The 22,083-nt window shown below is 40.4% G+C and overlaps 1 protein-coding gene across 3 annotated transcripts in view; it reads left to right on the top strand.

Annotated features, from left to right (window-relative positions):
* Positions 1-22,083, top strand: part of hmx3a (H6 family homeobox 3a) — a 36,653-nt gene that overhangs the window by 1,246 nt on the left and 13,324 nt on the right. Inside the window, exon 1 of one of the 3 annotated variants that reach the window (XM_027273715.1) lies at positions 64-161. The exons of 1 other annotated variant lie outside the window; for it this stretch is intronic. The gene's annotated coding sequence lies outside the window, so the exon portion shown is untranslated. Of the gene's footprint in view, positions 1-63; positions 162-1,596; positions 1,616-22,083 lie in introns of those variants that run through there. One more of the 3 variants, XM_027273720.1, reaches the window with a different exon arrangement.

The raw sequence follows: 22,083 nt of genomic DNA, 5'->3' as shown, positions 1-22,083 counted from the left end.
GTTTGTGTGCCTCTTTAGAGACTTTAAAGAGTGATTTTAACACACTATTCTCACATTTACATTTGGCCCTGTGTGCAATACCTGTTGTTTTCCTGCTCCAATGGATAGTACAGATCAACATCTGGACACTAGATGGCGCACATGTCTCAGTGCTGAAGGAGGTACGTCCAGTTCAACCACATATTGTTTTGACACACAAGTAGTCCACATGACACAAGATACAATGCTAACACACGTAGGCTTGTTTATAAGTCCTAACCTTACAGAAAAGGTTTGAGTCATCAAGATTACACAGATCATGGCTGTCACTGCACAGACAATGAAACCTCAGTGTACAGTCCTGTCAGCTGCCAGTCTCCAGGGACTGGATGTACAGTGGACCGGTGGAAGACGTGTGACAGTCGACCTCATCAGTTGAACCATGACCACAGGAGCAGCCAATTACATCACCTTCTAACAGCCTGTCCACACTAATGTTATTTTATTGCAATTTAATTATGCTCAGGTTTCCACCGTGGCCAGATCCTGTTGAATAATTCACACACAGCCACAATGATTTGTCGGCACGAAAAGACAAAGTGCGCACTTCTCTGTGCTCTCATTTGTTTCAGTGCTTTTGTTTTTAATTCCCGTGATATAAATCATTCAAACAATAATCTTATGTTCTATTTCCAACTAAAGTATTGCGGCCTTTAGTTTGAAAGACGGATTTATTAAGCCTAAAAATACTTAAGGGGGATAATTGGTCAAACTTAATTTTGCATTAATGACATGTCCACTGTGCGATATATTAAGCTGTTCTTTTAAAGGGCAGTGAGCATGTATTAATGAGACTGAGCAGGTAATACTCCAATAGGTGCTTACTGGGGCTGGCATTTACACCCAATAATGCTGTGGTCACACTGATGGAAACTTGCATAGCAATGACTTCCTATACTTGATGTTTGTTGGAAAACTGTGTTGGGTGTTGAATGGGTTACCTTCAGCCATGGATAAGATTCGATAATGTAATCTAAATCAATCTATTTTGATACAATTACTCATGTACTTAACATTTTGTAAAGGGCTGACTTGATCTCAAACCCTTTACAAGACTAATCAAAATTATACGGGCGAGTTTGAATATACGCACTGCCGCACGTAGAATGGGAGCTGGGATAACACCTGTCTTTGAGAAGGTTGCAGTGTTATCCACTTGCTCTGATTCACATTTAAAAGGGCCTGAATGAAAAGGTTCCCTTCTCCTCTTAACCGCTTGATTTACAGGCTGTTTGTGGTTTAACGCCACACAAGACAATTGATTTGCTCCTCCTTTCCTGAAAGAAATTGGAATTTAATTTAGAGAAGGTCTTAAGCAGTTTTTAAAGACTTGGTGTCATTTGTTGGGCTTGTGTAAAAAGCTGCATTGGAGATTACCCTCCTGGAAAAGCTTTTTAATCCTAGACAAGTGCAGCCATAGTAACGGTAGACGGGAGCCTCTTGGAGGCAGAAAGGTGAAGGGGGACTTTGACAAGATTTATTCTTCTCTTACTGAGACTGTTTCTTTCTTGAGGTCTCCCGCTCCACGAGGAGCATTTGAAAAAGAGCGGAGAGGTGGGGGGATAGGATAAAGGAGGTATATATTAAGCTTTTCTTTCCTCTCACCACTTAATTTCCTTGCAGGCGCGCCTCGCGCCGTTGTAATGAATGTAATTGCCGCCTTTGATGAGAATGCTATTATCTGGATCACACTTTACATGGGCAAACAAGACTGCCCCTCCCTGCACCTCCTCCTCCAATTTAACTCAGCAATGAGACCCCCCAATTATGCAGGGAACAAGTGGCTTTTCATAAAGCCAGCGTGTCGCTCTTGATTGGTGAGGCTTGGAGCCAGCTACATGTGGACAAAGGATAGATTAGATGTGATATAGGCACACCAAAAACCCCATTTCCTTGATTAATTTCCTGCAAGCCTCACAGAAAGGCCCACTCTCTCTCTCTCTCCGCTGTATTCTATCTCTCCTTTAAAGACAAACTTCCATCTTTTGATAGATGTGGCAACTCAATGGACAGACAGACATTTTATTGACCTAGGTTTGACCACAGCTGCCTGGACTTCAGGAGGGAATAGGCGCAAAAAGAGAAATGTTTCACTTTAGCGTGGGAGGATGGGCTTATTTTTCTCGGGAAAAAAAAAAATCTAAAGAAAAAAAGCTGAAAATCTTACAGTATTTTTCTGCCCTCAGCCAGAATCAACTCACTTTTCATGCTGATCTTTTTTTGTGCTCTCATGTCATCACCCCCAGCTTACAAACACAGGCTGTTCACTCATTCTCGTTCTTTCACACACCCACGCGCGGACACACAGAGGCACGCTAAACAGCCATTTGATGATAGTGGCAAACAGATATGATGGGACTTTATGAGGCGATGCGCGATAAAGCTGCTGTCACCTTAGGAAGAGTCTAAGTGTTCTTCTGACTGCCTTATTACCGTATTAAAGCACCACTCGACAAATTCACACACACACCTCAGCCCCGGCTCTGACAACCCTGCATGATTCTGTCCAATATTTCACCAGGCTGAAATATCGAGAACAATCAAATAGACTGTCACAAGTGACAAATTATACTATTACTCCTCAAAGATTGTCATCCTTGAAATGTATTCATAGCCATTTCTTCTTTATAGGTGAGTGATCATTCCTCTAAGCAAGCAATTCCCCAGTGATAAATTGGTAATCAATTCATTTGACTATTATGCTTTGAGAGTGGCTCCAAGGGATCAGCAGCATGGGTCACTCTTATTCACTTGCATATATATATATAACACTAACTCATGGTGCTGTTGGACCTGATGGATGCCGGCTGCCTGACCACCTGACTCTCAAAGGTTTATACCATCAGAAACAGGTTGCCATCCGGACCAAGTCACGACAGAGAAAGAATTGGCCAATATTTTTGACTGAAGTGGCATTTTAGCAGTATTTATTTGATGGTCCCACTACCAAAACCATGGACCACAAATAAAGAAGATGGTATAATAGCTTTTGACTGGCCAGCTAGCCACCGACTTGAAATGAAGTGTCCAGTTGTGAGTTATCGTGGCCAAACGTCATTTGTACAGCCTGAAAAGTGGGGACATTTTTCTAGCTTGTCACTCTCTGGCTATAGCTCATTGTCCTGAATGATGCCTCTGAACGCACAGTTGCCCTAATACGAGTATTTCACTCGCACCGCAAGAAAGCTAGTAATGGATTAGCCTGTCCATAGGAAGATAATATAGTGTATCCACTGGCACATCTTTAAACACCAATGGGTCACAGGTAGAGTATCAACTCTCAGCAGGTCTGCCACACTGCTCATATTTAGTGCCGATATTAGCCATCATCTTTATAGTTCTGACAGTCAGTCAGTTAAGGCTGTGACTAATTTGTATCAATTAGTTTGCCAGTTATTTTCTTGATTAATTGGTTCTTCGATGAATCATGTGGTTTAGAAAACATCTGAACCCAAGGTGAACATTTTCAAACGTCTTGATTTGTCTTTAATTTTGTAATAATTGTAATCATTTTAGCGCTGCTCTTTTGAACCCAAGGTGAACATTTTCAAACTTCTTGATTTGTCTTTAATTTTGTAATAATTGTAATCATTTTAGCGCTGCTCTTTTTTATTTACTTATCTCTTTTAATTAAATTTCTGAATCAATTAGTAACACTTTATTTCGGTTTAGTTTATTTTTGATCTTTGTTCTATTCCTCCCTTTTTAAAAATTAGGCTTTTTATTGATTTTCTTTTTCTCCTTTCTTTTTATATCTTGCCTTAATGGCTTTTTAAGTCGTATCCTAAGCAGTTTCTTAGGTTATTTCAACAAATTAACTCTGACTATGACACACAAATTTCTAGTTTAATGAAGGAAAAAGATCAAAATCTTGTTAAAATGGGTTGGGGTGTTGATAAAATGTTCTTGACTCCTGTATGGTCCTTCTTTTAAAACGTACTTCATACACTTAATAATGTTTTTACCTGACAGAAGTTGTTAGCATTTCTTTACAAATTAAAATCCCACTATTAATAACAGCAATAATGCATCAACTGGTATTTCTTGGGCAGGTCACAGCATTAAAAGTCCAGCGCACTCTAAATTAGCTGTTGAGTTTTGATCTCTGTGGATCTGCTGGCGTAAAGAGTCATCTCAATTCGACAGTCCCGCTAATCTGAGGGAAGTTTTAGATTAATGACCCTTCTGCCCTTTGAGGATATTGATCACACTGAATCTGACCAGGAATGATTTGCTCCCCTGCTGTAACATTAATAATGTATCAACATCATGAACAAAACTGGTCCCAGTATTCCTTGGGGAGCTCACAACATTAAAAACTCTACCGCACTCTTAATTAGCTGTTGAGTTTTGATCTCTGTGGATCTGCTGAAGTGGCTGTTGAGTCTGAGAGCGGCCTGAATTGGACAGTTCTGCTAATGTGAAGGAAGTTTTAGATTATAGGCTTCTGCCCTTTGTGGATATTGATCAGACCCAATCTGGCCAGGAATGATTTCCCATGGTCCCCTGCTGTAATATTAATAATGTATCAACATCATGAACAAAACTCGTCGCAATAATCCTTGGGGCACCAAGAAATGCTCCAAGAAATGTGACGCACATTTAGAATTGGGTGTTGAGTTTTGATCATTGTATGGATCTGCTGGAATGGCTATTGAGTCTGAGTAAAGAGGCGTCAGAAATTAATATTGTTACTAATGTGATTAATGAGACTTCAGCCCTTTTGAGGCCAGACTCCTGAAATTATTTAAAATCTTAATTTCTTTTGTAACAAACTATGAATTATTATAGTTAAGCTATCAATATAGGGAAATAAAAACAAAATGTCTTTGCTTTGTAAAGAAGAAAAAACAACTTTAAGTCAATTAAAAAGGGAGAAAGAAGTTTAAGTTTAACAAGATGGCAAGCATGAATTCTTAATGATATGGGTGTTGGTAAAAACACATTTTACTTACCGGGGGTGTCATTTAAAAGAAGAATAAAGGAAAAAAATGTTCAGTGATTTAGAAATGGTTGGGAAGTACATGCATTACAGTAGAAAAAGCCAATTTACTGTAGTTCCACAAAGGTGAAGAACTCTGGGTAAGAGACATTTCAATCCAGATTTTCACATTTTAACTTCCCTGTGATGCAGAGGAGGTTAAGGTCACCAGATCTGATCGTATTCATCATTAATACATGTGACACAATGAGTTTTGTTTTTCCAAACAAAAAACACTCTATCAATAGACTCACAATTATTGATTAAACCACTCTGACCAGGAACATTTTCTTCCCATGCTCCCCTGCTGCTCTCTTTGTCCTTTTCTAATCAGTGATTAGATTAGCCAGAGGCAAACACAGATACAGTTCACTTGTTGTGTTTATGTATTTTATTTTAAATGGATATTTATAAAGGATACAGTTTACAAATAACAAACAGAAATAATGATATTTTGCCTGTGTCCAATCTAAATCTGTATTTTTGGACCAGACATTATCAAATCAAGGAGAGTTGATGCTGATTTTGATGTGTGAAAATACAAATATGTCCAGTCAGATGCGTACACACTTCTCCATAACCAACCATGATGAAGCTAGATACTCCATCATGCACTCCTACAGATATGCATATTAATAATACATTATAGATCAGAGTTTAAACACAGAAACTACAAGCAGCCTCAGTTTGTTGACGCTTCCAGCGCTGCTCCATCTCTGGCCCTCCTGCAGGCATCGTTAGCCAGGCGATGATGGGAGCTACCTAGGCCATAATGGGAGGGTTGACTGACCCCTGACCCCGTATCGATCCGCTGGCTGTGTCCAGCTGGGCCTTCCCAAACCCAGTCAGCTGGAGAGGTGTTTAAAAGCTAACACCCCGGCTCCCATCCACTCTGCTACACAGTCATTAATTACATCATTTACCTGTGACAGTGACAAACATGCTCGGCCACGCCGCAGTTTATTAGGGTCACTGTATAAAGCCCAGGCCAAACCCAGATCAAAAGTGTGTGTATGTGTGTGCGCATTGGGGAGTGAAAGACCCCATCTCATACAGTAAGGGATTATGAGTATAGATGCACGAGTGTAACTGCTTTGTCCTGGCCTGTCGAGCTCCTTAGTGGGGAAGTTTATTTTGATTTATCTGATATGTTGAAAGACAAAGATTGCCAATTTTCTTGTACAGACAAGGATATGAGTATAGATTCTGCACACAGGGGGATAAAACCACAAACAAAACCCCCAGCAAAGTTTATCATTGTAGTCCTTGTAAAACACCACACCTGCAGTGGCATTTGACATGTTTTTGGATGAAATATAAAATCTTGCAGATTTAAGACCACTTTCTTTTTATGTCTTTTCTGTATTTACTTTCTATGCCAATTTGCTGACTCAGTTCTTGGCTGGTCTTTGTTGTCTTTGGTGCTCACGAGCAGCTGGATGTTTGTAGCCCATTCATTCCTCAACTTTTGTTGCTGCCTTTGCATTGCCTCTTATTTCTGCAGGTGTCTCCAACTCTACATCCACCTTAAAATCACCCCCTTTCCCCCTGCCTTCACCCCTCTATCGTTTCGCCTCTTTCAGCTTCCTCCTTCCTTTTTCTCTTTACTATAGCCCTCTACACAATAAAAGATCATTGGTTTCCTGTTGCCATACCTTTCCCACTACACACTGGTATTTCAATCTCGACTCAATCGAGAAGGCTGACCTGCAGACATAAAGAATTGGCTTTAAGGCTTTCGAAATGGAACTAAATCTGCTGCAGGTCACACTGGGGGAAAATAAGCGGCAAATGTAAGTAAGCATGAAATAGTTTTTCATAAATAATCCAAATGACAGCAGGCTTTCTAATGGTGCCAGGGGGCTGTAAAAGAATATGTTGCCAATTTCTCTCCTATTAAAGTGAAATAGAAAGCCAAATACACAACGGTGCTGACGGAAAAGTTGCATACCTGGGCCCGTTGGAGTGGAGATTGAGGACATAGTTGGGTGTTAGAGGTAGTTGTAGTTGGAGGTAAGGTGGTGGAGTGATTGCTAGCCTTACAGTCAAGGTCTTTCCACTGCGGGAAAAAGAATGCTCCTCCTTCACATCAAATCAATTGGTCAATAACTGCCCCCTTTTTTCCTGCGTGTGCACAGGTAAGGCAGCTCTCATCTGTCCCTGTACGATGTTGATTTGATTTGCACTTATGTTTTTACAAATAATCAATGCTCCATTTTGACTAATGCAAGGGTCTCTAACAGTATACATCGTCAGAGAGGGAAACAGAGAGAAACATGCAAAGTAAAGGGTCATTAATTGGAATTCCATTGACAGAAAAGATAAATGCCGGGATGTAACAGTGCTGCGTGGTTTTACAAAGTCTAAAAGAAACAGAATCATCTTAGTTGTTGTACTATAAATCCTTAATCCGGTAACCAGTGGTTGAATGATTCAGATCAGATTAAAATACCCTTTTACACATTAAAGTCCAGACTTTAAAATGTCACTTAAAGCAACATTACATTGAAATTGGTATTTTTGTGATTTAGTGTCCCCAGTTTAACATCATGCTAATCTAATAGCAAGAAGTGGTGTCTGTCTTCGACAGACTGGTATTTTATTTCACAAAACTCTAGCAAACAACTTAAAGTCATTCCCATATTTACTTATCCAGCTCTGGTTTTGGCACAACGCTGTCTGTATTTGCCTGAGCATTGGCCTGAAAACGTCCTTTCTGGTGGTCCACAACACCTGTGGTACAAACACTAACACTCCCCCAGTGCCTCTGAGGTCACAGTCTGGGTCAGTCCTGGTTAACAAGTTTGAGCTAACATGGCTGAACGGCAGGACAGTTTCCAGCATTACTTTATGCGCCAATCAAGGAAACTATAAATCACAAGAAGACATCAAGAGAAAGCCAGAAAAAAACCAGTTTTCTTTATAGAATAATGACACAGGTTCACCAAAATAGTGAAAGTAAGTTGACGGGCTAATTGGCTATCTATAAATGGGAATACTCAGAAAAGTAAAACAAATACATTGTAAGGACAGGAAATTGGTAAATGCACTTAGACAATTATGTTATGTTTCTGACTATGTTAAGTGTCACCATTATCAAGGCTGAAAATGTGTTTTTTTCAGATGGTGTGCTGTTCAGCAGCCATAACAACACTTCTGACCATCAATCTTGCATTGAGGTTACTCAGTTTTGTGGTGTGTGGTGTGTGTGTGTTTGTGTGTGTTGTGTGTGTGTGTGGTGTGTGTTGGTGTGTGTGTGTGGTGTGTGGGGGTTGTGAAGGGGGCTGATTTGACTGAAGTCCCCCTTGAGTCAAGATCTGTTATTTTAGTCGCTATTAAATGGTTAATTTTGGTCTGTGTGCCCGGAGGACTTTGGGGAGCATTAAGATGTGAGGAGAGTGGCCGTTGTCAAGGGTTTGTGTGAAGGCCTTTGATATATTAGGAGAATCCATTCGATGAAAGGTCCTACAGCAATTGGTGCAGTTGCTCATGGTTTTCTTATTTTACTAAACTGAACGAATAATTATGGACCTTTAGTTTTTAGTTTTTAATTATTATTATTTTATTAAAGTCATTAGGACATTTGAAGATAGCTTCTGGGTTGCATAGGAAGACATATAGGTATATGTTTATTCATAATTTTTTCTGTGTCTACATCAACATGTCAAATACGTGTTTCCATCCCCGAAGCCCCTGTATGTTATCTACCATGCTAAATAGTAAACTCAGTGAAAGATCAAATCCTTTTTAGTACTTGCAAACTTTAAAGGAAATGCGTCTTGTCAAAATTCTGAGTTAAGGAGGTCGAGAGGTCTCTTAAGAGTAGATTCTACATGCGGTACAGAAACAGAATGAGGACACACCTTCTGAAACATGCTTTTAGACTGAGTGTACAAACGATCATTGATGAATGAGTTATAAAGTTCAAAATGAGGTAATGTTTATCTTTATTAGTAATTTTGTTGTTTCCTCTCATGTGAGCTCAACTCCAGCACAATTTTTCCCCCTGCTTGGAAATAGATGTTTTGGCTCCATTTCAGAAGTTTTCTATTATTTTATCCCGTTTTAATGTTAAATGTAGCCATTTGAGTGGTTATTGTATTTTCGTGTGTCAGTTGCTGCTGATATTAAGGATTTCACACAAAAGGAAAGACAATGGGGCAGATAGGTCTCGATGTCCTGATCCTTATCTTGACGTTGCTGTAAGTAGGTGAAAGGTTTCATGATAATCGTCTCAATCGTCAGTGAAAAAAAAACTTTTGCCATACACAATCGCTGCACGGATGTGTGCAAAAGGTCAGACCAAAACTGCAGAAAACAGTTTTTTTAAAGACGCTTTTGTGAACGTGGGCTTGGTCAGGCATTTAAAACACAGGAAAGGGGTTTCCGAAAGTTGCAACAAAGTTGGTTCTGTACAAAGGTATGGTGGTCCAGAAGGGTGACTCTTTCAATCTCACCTCACTCGTGTATGTGTTTGAATTCACTAACGTGTGTGTGTGTGTGTGTGTGTGTGTGTGTGCACACATGCTATTTCGTGTCCTAGACGCAATTTCTCTCATTAGACAAGGTCATGACAGTGCTGGAAGAGGCAGAGGAGCCAGACTAATCAAGTGACAGTATAGCACGCCTTTGCCACCTCACGACACCAAGAGAGGGAGAAAAAGAGCAAACAACCCAATTAATGTCCGTCCACGAGGAGGAGGCAGGGAGGGGTGGGCAAGTCAGGTTTTGTGTATCATGTGCTTCTTGCCTATACTCACAGACCAAACAAAGGGTCCAGCGGAGTTGTGTCCATACAGGAGGATAACAAGGTATTCGTGGTCAAGTAGAAAACACAATTGTTGTTCTCTGACTGGGAGAATGAGACTCGTTGTTGGGTTAATAGTCGTATCCTGTTTTGGTGTCCCTCCTCTTGTCCCTCTTTAGTTTTTGTGCAGGTTCAGCCCATGGTTCAGTTTTCTGCTTAGAGCCGTTGGAAAGCAAAACAAAGAGGCTAGAGTCTATTAGTTTTTGATTGGTTAGTATGGGCTTTATTTATTAGTCAATTTATGATCCATTAAGTAATCATGAGATTGAGGGCGTGCAAGGTGCACAACCCATGAGTGAACTCTCATCCATTTCCTTAGTGTGTGAGACAAGACAAATTTTGACCCACCCAGCCTTTACACGACTAATTCTGACCAAAGGATCTGGTTCCCCTTAATGTGGAGCACCGTCACATTACAGTGGAGTGTACACACGTCACAGTATATGTTATGGGCCACTGGCTACAGAGGTCTGTTTGAAGATTGAAGCGCGAGGAGACGGTCTGCTGTCGTGCCCGGGATGCAACCCCGTCCTTGGTTCTGGTCCTCACTCGAGTTGGTTCCCGCTGGTCTCTTGCAGGGGGGTCTAGGGTAAACACTTTCTCATCCCTCTCAGGGCCACATCCTTGATACCAACAGCTCCTCAATTATGCAGTGACAGAGAGAGATCAGCTGTCTTCCGGGATGTGGCCCTGAGAGGGATGAGAAAGTGTTACCCTAGACCCCCCTGCAAGCAGACCAGAGGAACCAACTCGAGGAGACCAGAACCACAGACGGGGTGCATCCACGGGCCACAGACAGCAGACCGTCTCCCCTCAGCTTCAATCTCTCAAACAGCCTCTGTAGCCAGTGGCCCATAACATATACATGTGACTGATGTGTACACTCCATGTAATGTGACAGGGCTCCACATTAAAGGGGAACCAGATCCTTGGTCAGAATTAAGTGTGAAAGGGCTGGGGTCAAATTTGTCTTGTCTCACACATAAGGAAATGGATTGAGATTCAGCTCATGGGTTGTGAATGAGCCTCAATTGATTACTAATGGACAATAAATTGACAATAAATAAAAGCCATTACTAACCAATCAAAACTAATAGCACTCGTAGCCTCTTTGTTTCTGCTTTTCCAACGGCTAAGCAAGAAACCTGAACCATGGGCTGAAACATGCACCAAAACTAAAGAGGACAAGAGAGGACACAAAACAGGAAAAGACTATTAAACCCAACAAGAGTCCATTCTCCCAGTCAGAGAACAAAAATTGTGTTTTCCTACTTGACACGAATACTTGTATCCTCCCTGTGGACACAACTCCGCTGACCCTCTTGTTTGGTCTGTGAGTATAGCAAGAAGCACATGATCACAAAACATGATTGCCACCCCTCCCTCCTTCCTCCTCGTGACGGACAGTAATTGGCGTTTGTTTGCTCTCTTTTCTCCCTCTCTTGTGTCGGGAGGTGGCAAAGAGTGCTATTACTGTCAGGATTAGTATGGCTCCTCTGCCTCTTCCGCAGCTGTCAGGACTGTCTAATGAGAGGAAATTTGAGTAGAGACAAGAAAGGCATGTGTGCACACCACACACACACACACACACACACGTACGTGAATTCAACATACACAGAGTGAGTGTGAGATTGAAGGAGACACCCATACCTTTGGTACAGAACCAACTTTGTTGCAACTTTGGGAAAACCCTTTCCTGTGTTAACATGACAAGCCCACGTTCACAAAGCGTCATAAAAAAAAATGTTTTCTGAGTTTTGGTCTGACCTTATTGCACAACATCAGTGCAGACGATTGTATGGCAAAAGTTTTTTTTCACTGACGATTGAGACGATTATCATGAAACTTTCACCTACTTACAGCAACGTCACATGATAGAGATCAGGAATAGACCTATCTGCCCCATTGTCTTCCCTTTTGTGTGAAATCCTTATATATTCAGCAGCAACTGACACACGAAAACAATAACAATCCAATGGCTACATTTAACATATAAAAAGGGATTAAATAATAGAAAACTTCTGAAATGGAAGCAAAACATATATTAAGCAGGGGGAAAATCTGCTGCTGGTAGTTGAGCTACATGAGAGAAAACAAAATACTAATAAATGATAAATTTACCCATTTTGAACTTTATAACTCATTATCAATGATAGTTGTACACTCAGTCAAAGCATGTTTCAGAAGGTGTGTCCTCACTTCTGTTTCTGTACCGCAGTAGAATCTACTCTTAAGAGACCTCTCGACCTCACTTAAACTCAAGAATTTTGACAAGAAGCATTACTTTAAAGTTTGGCAAGTACTAAAAGGATTTGATCTTTCACTGAAGTTTACATTTTAGCAGGTAGATAAATAAGGGCTTCGGGATAACACAGTATTTGGACATGTAGATGTAGACACAGAAAAATATGAATAAACATATACAGTATATGCTTCAATGCAACCCAGAAGCTATATCAAATGCTCCTAATGAAATAATAAATAATAATATTAAAATAAAAACTAAGTCATAATTTTCCGTCAGTTTATAAAAAATAGAAAACACATGGAGCAACTAGCACCAACTGCTGATGGACCTTTTCGAATGGTTCTCCTAATATATCAAGCATTCACACCAAACCCTTGACAACGCCATCTTCCTCACATCTTAATGCATCCCCAAGTCCTCAGGGCACACAGGAAAATTAACCATTTAATAGCGAAAATACAGATTCTGACTCAAGGGGACTCAGTCAAATCAGCCCTCACACACACACACACACACACACCACACCACACACACAACACACACACACACACACACACACACACACACACACACACTATGAGTAACCTCACATGCAAGGATTGAATGGTCAGAAGTGTTTTATGCCTGAGACAGCACACCATAATGAAAACACATTTTCAGCCTGATAATGTGACACTTAACATAGTCATGAAACATTAACATAATTGTCTAAGTGCATTTACCAATGTCCTGTCCTTAAATGTATTTGTACTTCTTGAGTATTCCCATTTATAGATAGCCAATTAGCCAGCAACTACTTCACTTATTTTGGTGAACCTGGATCATATTCTATAAAGAAAATGTTTTCTGGCTTTCTCTCTGAGTCTCTGTGATTTATAGTTTCCTGATGGCGATAAAGTAAACTGCTGGAAACTGTAGCTGCCGTTAGCCAATGTTAGCTCAACTTGTTAGCCAGACTGACCCAGACTGTGACCTCAGAGCACTGGGGGGAGTGTTAGTGTTTGTACCACAGGTGTTGTGGACCACCAGAAAGGACGTTTTCAGGTCAATGCCAGGCAAATACAGACAGCGTTGTCCAAAACCGAAGCTGGATAAGAAATCTGGGAAGGACTTGAATCAGCTTGATGTTAAACGGGGGACAGAAAATACCAAAAATACCAGTTTCAATGTTGCTTTAAGTGACATTTTAAAGTCGGGACTTAACGTGTAAAAGGGATTTAATCTGATCTGAATCATCAACCACTAGTTACCGGATTAAGGATTTATAGTACAACAACTAAGCTGATTCTGTTTCTTTTAGACTTTGTAAAAACACGCAGCACTGTTACATCCCGGCATTTATCTTTTCTGTCAATGGAATTCCAATAATGACTCTTTACTTTGCATGTTTCTCTCCGTTCCCTCTCGACGATGTATACTGTTAGAGACCCTTGCATTAGTTAAAATGGAGCATTGATTATTGTAAAAACATAAGGTGCAAATCAAATCAACATCGTACAGGGACAGTGAGAGCTGCCTTACCTGTGCACACAAGGAAAAAGGGGGCAGTTATTGACCAATTGATTTGATGTGAAGGAGGAGCATTCTTTTTCCCGCAGTGGAAAGACCTTGATGTAAGGCTAGCAATCACTCCACCACCTTACCTCCAACTACAACTACCTCTAACACCCAACTATGTCCTCAATCTCCACTCCAACGGGCCCAGGTAGCAACTTTTCCGTCAGCACCGTTGTGGTATTGGCTTTCTATTTCACTTTAATAGGAGAGAAATTGGCAACATATTCTTTTACAGCCCCCTGGCACCATTAGAAAGCCTGCTGTCATTTGGATTATTTATGAAAAACATTTCATGCTTACTTACATTTGCCGCTTATTTTCCCCCAGTGTGACCTGCAGCAGATTTAGTTCCATTTCGAAAGCCTTAAAGCCAATTCTTTTAGTCTGCAGGTCAGCCTTCTCATTGAGTCGAGATTGAAATACCAGTGTGTAGTGGGAAAGGTATGGCAACAGGAAACCAATGATCTTTTATGTGGTAGAGGGCTATAGTAAAGAGAAAAAGGAAGGGGGAAGCTGAAAGAGGCGAAACGATAGAGGGGTGAAGGCAGGGGGAAAGGGGGTGATTTTAAGGTGGATGTAGAGTTGGAGACACCTGCAGAAAAGGCAATGCAAAGGCAGCACACAAAGTTGAGGGAATGAATGGGCTACAAACATCCAGCTGCTCGTGAGCACCAAAGACAACAAAGACCAGCCAAGAACTGAGTCAGCAAATTGGCATAGAAAGTAAATACAGAAAGACATAAAAGAAAGTGTCTTAAATCTGCAAGATTTTATATTTCATCCAAAAACATGTCAAATGCACTGCAGGTGTGGTTTTTTACAAGGACTACAATGATAAACTTTGCTGGGGGTTTTGTTTGTGGTTTAATGCCCCTGTGTGCAGAATCTATACCATATCCTTGTCTGACAAGAAAATTGGCAATCTTTGTCTTTCAACATATCAGATAAATCAAAATAAACTTCCCCACTAAGGAGCTCGACAGGCCAGGACAAAGCAGTTACACTCGTGCATCTATACTCATAATCCCTTACTGTAGATAGTGGGGTCTTTCACTCCCCAATGCGCACACACATACACACACTTTGATCTGGGTTTGGCCTGGGCTTATACAGTGACCCTAAAAACTGCGGCGGGGCCGAGCAGGTTTGTCACTGTCACAGGTAAATGATTTAATTAATGACTGTGTAGCAGAGTGGATGGGAGCCGGGGTGTTAGCTTTAAACACTCTCCAGCTGACTGGGTTTGGGAAGGCCCAGCTGGACACAGCCAGCGGATCGATAGGGGTCAGGGGTCAGTCAACCCTCCCATTATGGCCTAGGTAGCTCCCATCATCGCCTGGCTAACGATGCCTGCAGGAGGGCCAGAGATGAGCAGCGCTGGAAGCGTCGACAAACGGAGGCTGCTTGTAGTTTGTGTTTAACTCTGATCTATAATGTTATTTAATATGCATATCTGTAGGAGTGCATGATGGAGTATCTAGCCATCATGGTTGGTTATGGAGAAGTGTGTACGCATCTGACTGGACAATTTGATTTCACACATCAAATCAGCATCAACCTCCTTATTTGATAATGTCTGGTCCAAAAATACAGATTTAGATTGGACACAGGCAAAATATCATTATTTCTGTTTGTTATTTGTAAACTAATCCTTTATAAATATCCATTTAAAATAAAATACATAAACACAACAAATGAACTGTACTGTGTTTGACTCTGGCTAATCTAATCACTGATTAGAAAAGGACAGAGAGCAGAGGGAGCATGGGAAGAAAATGTTCCTGGTCAGAGTGGTTTAATCAATAATTGTGAGTCTATTGATAGAGTGTTTTTTGTTTGGAAAACAAAACTCATTGTGTCACATGTATTAATGATGAATACGATCAGATCTGGTGACCTTAACCTCCTCTGCATTACAGGGAAGTTAAAATGTGAAAATCTGGATTGAAATGTCTCTTGTCTCTTACCCAGAGTTCTTCACCTTTTGTGGAACTACAGTAAATTGGTTTTTTACAAACAAATGCTAATATTTTTTAGATTTTAAGATGTTCTATTTTTCTATTCTATTGTAATGCATGTACTTCCCAACCATTTCTAAATCACTGAACATTTTTTTCCTTTATTTTTCTTTTAAATGACACCCCCGGTAAGTAAAATGTGTTTTACCAACACCCGTATCATTACAAATTCATGCTTGCCATCTTGTTAAACTTAAACTTCTTTCTCCCTTTTTAATTGACTTAAAGTTGTTTTCTTCTTTACAAAGCAAAGACATTTTGTTTTTATTTCCCTATATTGAAGTTTAACTATAATATTCATAGTTTGTTACAAAAGAAATTAAGATTTTAAATAATTTCAGGAGTCTGGCCTCAAAAGGGCTGAAGTCTCATTAATCACATTAGTAACAATATTAATTTCTGACGCCCTTTACTCAGACTCAATAGCCATTCCAGCAGATCCATACAATGATCAAAACTCAACACCCAATTCTAAATGTGCTCGCATTTCTTGGAGCATTTCTTGGTGCCCCAAGGATTATTGCGACGAGTTTTTGTTCATGATGTTGATACATTATATATTACAGCAGGGGACCATGGGAAATCATTCCTGGCCAGATTGGGTCTGATCAATACCACAAAGGGCAGAAGCCTATAATCTAAAACTTCCTTCACATTAGCAGAACTGTCCAATTCAGGCCGCTCTCAACTCAACAGCCACTTCAGCAGATCCACAGAGATCAAAACTCAACAGCTAATTAAGAGTGCGGTAGAGTTTTTAATGTTGTGAGCTCCCCAAGGAATACTGGGACCAGTTTTGTTCATGATGTTGATACGTTATTAATGTTACAGCAGGGGAGCAAATCACTCCTGGTCAGATTCAGTGTGATCAATATCCTCAAAGGGCAGAAGGGTCAAAATCTAAAACTCCCCTCAGATTAGCGGGACTGTCGAATTGAGATGACTCTTTACGCCAGCAGATCCACAGAGATCAAAACTCAACAGCTAATTTAGAGTGCGCTGGACTTTTTAATGCTGTGACCTGCCCAAGAAAACCAGTTGATGCATTATTGCTGTTATTAATAATGGGATTTTAATTTGTAAAGAAAGGCTAACAACTTCTGTCAGGTAAAAACATATTAAGTGTAGGAAGTACGTTTTAAAAGAAGGACCATACAGGAGTCAAGAACATTATCAACACCTCAACCCATTTAACAAGATTTTGATCTTTTTCCTTCATAAACTAAAATTGTTGTGTCATAGTCAGAGTTAATTTGTTGAAATAACCTAAGAAACGCTTAGGATACGACTTAAAAAGCCATTAAGGCAAGATATAAAAAGAAAGGAGAAAAAGAAAATCAATAAAAAGCCTAATTTTTAAAAAGGGAGGAATAGAACAAAGATCAAAAATAAACTAAACCGAAATAAAGTGTTACTAATTGATTCAGAATTTTATTAAAAGAGATAAGTAAATAAGTAAGAGCAGCGCTAAAATGATTACAATTATTACAATTATTACAAAATTAAAGACAAATCAAGACGTTTGAAAATGTTCACCTTGGGTTCAGATGTTTTCTAAACCACAAGAACCAATTAATCAAGAAAATAACTGGCAAACTAATTGATACAAATTAGTCACAGCCTTAACTGACTGACTGTCAGAACTATAAAGATGATGGCTAATATCGGCACTAAAATGAGCAGTGTGGCAGCCTGCTGAGAGTTGAATCTACCTGTGACCCATTGGTGTTTAAAGATGTGCCAGTGGATACACTATATTATCTTCCTATGGACAGGCTAATCCATTACAGCTTTCTTGCGGGCGAGTGAAATACTCGTATTAGGGCAACTGTGCGTTCAGAGGCATCATTCAGGACAATGAACTATAGCCAGAGAGTGACAAGCTAGAAAAATGTCCCCACTTTTCAGGCTGACAAATGACGTTTGGCCACGAAACTCAAAACTGGACACTCATTTCAAGTCGGTGGCTAGCTGGCCAGCAAAAGCTATTATACCATCTTCTTTATTGTGGTCCATGGTTTTGGTAGTGGGACCATCAAATAAAACTGCTAAAATGCCACTTCAGTCAAAAATATTGGCCAATTCTTTCTCTGTCGTGACTTGGTCGGATGGCAACCTGTTTCTGATGGTATAAACCTTTGAGAGTCAGGTGGTCAGGCAGCCGGCATCCATCAGGCCCAACAGCACCATGAGTAGTGTTATTATATATATATAATATATATATATTATATATATATATATATATATAATATATATTATATATATATATATATAGGCAAGTGAATAAGAGTGACCCATGCTGCGATCCCGTGAGCCACTCTCAAAGCATAATAGTCAAATGAATGATTACCAATTTATCACTGGGGAATTGCTTGCTTAGAGAATGATCACTCACCTATAAAGAAGAAATGGCTATGAATACATTTCAAGGATGACAATCTTTGAGGAGTATAGTATAATTTGTCACTTGTGACATTCTATTTGATTGTTCTCGATATTTCAGCCTGGTGAAATATTGGACAGAACATGCAGGGTTGTCAGAGCCGGGGGCTGAGGTGTGGTGTGTGAATTTGTCGAGTGGTGCTTTAATACGGTAATAAGGCATTCAGAAGAACACTTAGACTCTTCCTAAGGTGACAGCAGCTTTATCGCGCATCGCCTCATAAAGTCCCATCATATCTGTTTGCCACATCATCAAATGGCGTGTTAGCGTGCTCTGTGTGTCCGCGCGTGGGTGTGTGAAAGAACGAGAATGAGTGAACAGCCTGTGTTTGTAACTGGGGGTGATGACATGAGAGCACAAAAAAAGATCAGCATGAAAAGTGAGTTGATTCTGGCTGAGGGCAGAAAAATACTGTAAGATTTTCAGCTTTTTTTCTTAAGATTTTTTTTTTCCCAAGAAAAATAAGCCCATCCTCCCACGCTAAAGTGAAACATTTCTCTTTTTGCGCCTATTCCCCTGAAGTCCAGGCAGCTGTGGTCAAACCTAGGTCAATAAAATGTCTGTTGTCCATTGAGTTGCCACATCTATCAAAAGAGGGAAGTTTGTCTTTAAAGGAGAGATAGAATACAGCGGAGAGAGAGAGAGTGGGCCTTTCTGTGAGGCTTGCAGGAAATTAATCAAGGAAATGGGGTTTTTGGTGTGCCTATATCACATCTAATCTATCCTTTGTCCACATGTAGCTGGCTCCAAGCCTCACCAATCAAGAGCGACACGCTGGCTTTATGAAAAGCCACTTGTTCCCTGCATAATTGGGGGGTCTCATTGCTGAGTTAAATTGGAGGAGGAGGTGCAGGGAGGGGCAGTCTTGTTTGGCCCATGTAAAGTGTGATCCAGATAATAGCATTCTCATCAAAGGCGGCAATTACATTCATTACAACGGCGCGAGGCGCGCCTGCAAGGAAATTAAGTGGTGAGAGGAAAGAAAAGCTTAATATATACCTCTTTATCCTATCCCCCCACCTCTCCGCCTTTTTCAAATGCTCCTCGTGGAGCGGGAGACCTCAAGAAAGAAACAGTCTCAGTAAGAGAAGAATAAATCTTGTCAAAGTCCCCCTTCACCTTTCTGCCTCCAAGAGGCTCCCGTCTACCGTTACTATGGCTGCACTTGTCTAGGATTAAAAATTTCCAGGAGGGTAATCCCAATGCAGCTTTTTACACAAGCCCAACAAATGACACCAAGTCTTTAAAAAACTGCTTAAGACCTTTCTCAAATTAAATTCCAATTTCTTTCAGGAAAGGAGGAGCAAATCAATGTCTTGTGTGGCGTTAAACCACAAACAGCCTGTAAATCAAGCGGTTAAGAGGAGAAGGGAACCTTTCATTCAGGCCTTTTAAATGTGAATCAGAGCAAGTGGATAACACTGCAACCTTCTCAAAGACAGGTGTTATCCCCACTCCCATTCTACGTGCGGCAGTGCGTATATTCAAACCGCCCGTATAATTTTGATTAGTCTTGTAAGGGGTTTGAGATCAAGTCAGCCTTAACAAAATGTTAAGTACATGAGTAATTGTATCAAAATAGATTGATTTAGATTACATTATCGAATCTTATCCATGGCTGAAGGTAACCCACAACACCCAACACAGTTTTCCAACAAACATCAAGTATAGGAAGTCATTGCTATGCAAGTTTCCATCAGTGTGACCACAGCATTATTGGGTGTAAATGCCAGCCCCAGTAAACACTATTGGAGTATTACCTGCTCAGTCTCATTATACATGCTCACTGCCCTTTAAAAGAACAGCTTAATATATCGCACAGTGGACATGTCATTAATGCAATAAGTTTTTGACCAATTACCCCCTTAAGTATTTTAGGCTTAATAAATCCGTCTTTCAAACTAAAGGCCGCAATACTTAGTTGGAAATAGAACATAAGATTATTGTTTGAATGATTTAAATCACGGGAATTAAAAACAAAAGCACTGAAACAAATGAGAGCACAGAGAAGTGCGCACTTTGTCTTTTCGTGCCGACAAATCATTGTGGCTGTTGTGAATTATTCAACAGGACTGGCCACGGTGGAAACCTGAGCAATATTAAATTGCAATAAAATAACATTAGTGTGGACAGGCTGTTAGAAGGTGATGTAATTGGCTGCTCCTGTGGTCATGGTTCAACGGATGAGGTCGACTGTCACACGTCTTCCACCGGTCCACTGTACATCCAGTCCCTGGAGACTGGCAGCTGACAGGACTCACCAGATGACTGTACACTGAGGTTTCATTGTCTGTGCAGTGACAGCCATGATCTGTGTAATCTTGATGACTCAAACCTTTTCTGTAAGGTTAGGACTTATAAACAACCCTACGTGTGTTAGCATTGTATCTTGTGTCATGGACTACTTGTGTGTCAAACAATATGTGGTTGAACTGGACGTACCTCCTTCAGCACTGAGACATGTGCGCCATCAGTGTCCAGATGTTGATCTGTATTATCCATGGAGGAAAACACAGGTATTGCACACAGGGCCAAATGACCTGTGAGAATAATGTGTTAAAACACTCCTAAAGTCCTAAAGAGGCACACAAACACCTCACACACAGTCTATTTACTGTGCAGAATATACTGCAGATAGGTAGATACATCTGCAAAACAAGTGACTCGTGTTACAAAGTAAGAATTCACAGGCAGCAGGTTTACATTACTGCTGTAACTCTGCTCTGACAGTTGTTATGTGGTAAAAGGATACAGTGGCCTCACTCCACTTGGTCGTTTGTCATTCTCCTCACTGATTTTTCCTACAACTTTGACACAAATGGGGCAACGCGATCTTCACCAAGCGCTACCGGTAAATTATTGATCGTGAAAAACATGAATGAGTCAATAAGCTTTTGAAAGTAATGCAATTGTTGTGCCTCATTTGCCACTTGAGCGTAATTGCGAGCTGAACACTGAAAGTGTGTCATGTCAGTGATGTAAGTGGATATGCCATCAGTTAACTTCATTAGCGGGTGGCAAGAGATGAGTGTTTTTCAAATCACATGTGACCAAGGAAAAGCCACTCTGCCTGGACAACAAAGTACATTTTACAAAGTGCAATATTAGTTTTGAATTCTTTTTGTTTTTCATTATAAAAACAGACAGTAGAAAAAAGTTCCTGCACATGCTGACTGCTACCAAACAATTCACTGGTAGAGCCTCTAAAATGGTGCACTAACCAAACTTTAAAGGATGCATGGCAGAAACACTCACTCATACAATCCTCATATTTCATCAAACAGTCAATACTGCAATGTAACACCGTGTTCAAGGCTGCAGAAATGGAGATTTTAGCTAGTTGGGAAATGTTGGGAAAGTTGCTGCACACATTTTGAAAAAAAAAAAAAACATTAAATGAGTGACCTAGCCCCCCTTCGATCCTAACTATACAACATAAACTGGAATGGTTCTGTTGTGTTATATAAATTTTATTTATAATAAACGGCATCTTACCCAATCCTCTGTAGCATTTTTAGGCCTTCTCCACTTTAAAATGCAAAACGTCGGTGCTTAGGCACAGAAAAATGTTCAGCAGGCGCTCTCCATTCAATCACTTTGCAAACGTGGAATAAAAATGTTTTTTGTTCATTTTTACACTGTGTGGACACTTTTACAAAGTTACCGCTTCAGTGGTGGGGAACTAGTGGTGTGTGTCGTACGTGAACGTATCGTTCAATTTGAACTAGTCTTTTTATGATTCGGAAGCAATGTGTAGTCTCAGTGAGTGATTCGTTCATTTTTCATGCAGTACGTCCCCCTCGCCACATGGCAGCTGTATAAGCCGGTCAGGACAGGAAACGGAAATATAGTTTTGTGTCCTTGAGTTTGAGTCTCTCATTCATTTGTCACATGACTGGAAGCTCAGCCACAGGCCTGTGTGTAAAAAACAACTTAAGACATACCCTTTAGCTTTTTACCTAAGGTGCCTGGCATTCACTGCGAGTTTTT

This window comes from Larimichthys crocea, chromosome III (genome assembly GCF_000972845.2).
Source record: "Larimichthys crocea isolate SSNF chromosome III, L_crocea_2.0, whole genome shotgun sequence".
NCBI classification, from domain to species: Eukaryota; Metazoa; Chordata; class Actinopteri; family Sciaenidae; genus Larimichthys; species Larimichthys crocea.
The sequence above is the reverse complement of the archived record's forward strand: the minus strand, read 5'-3'. Positions and strand labels throughout refer to the sequence as shown.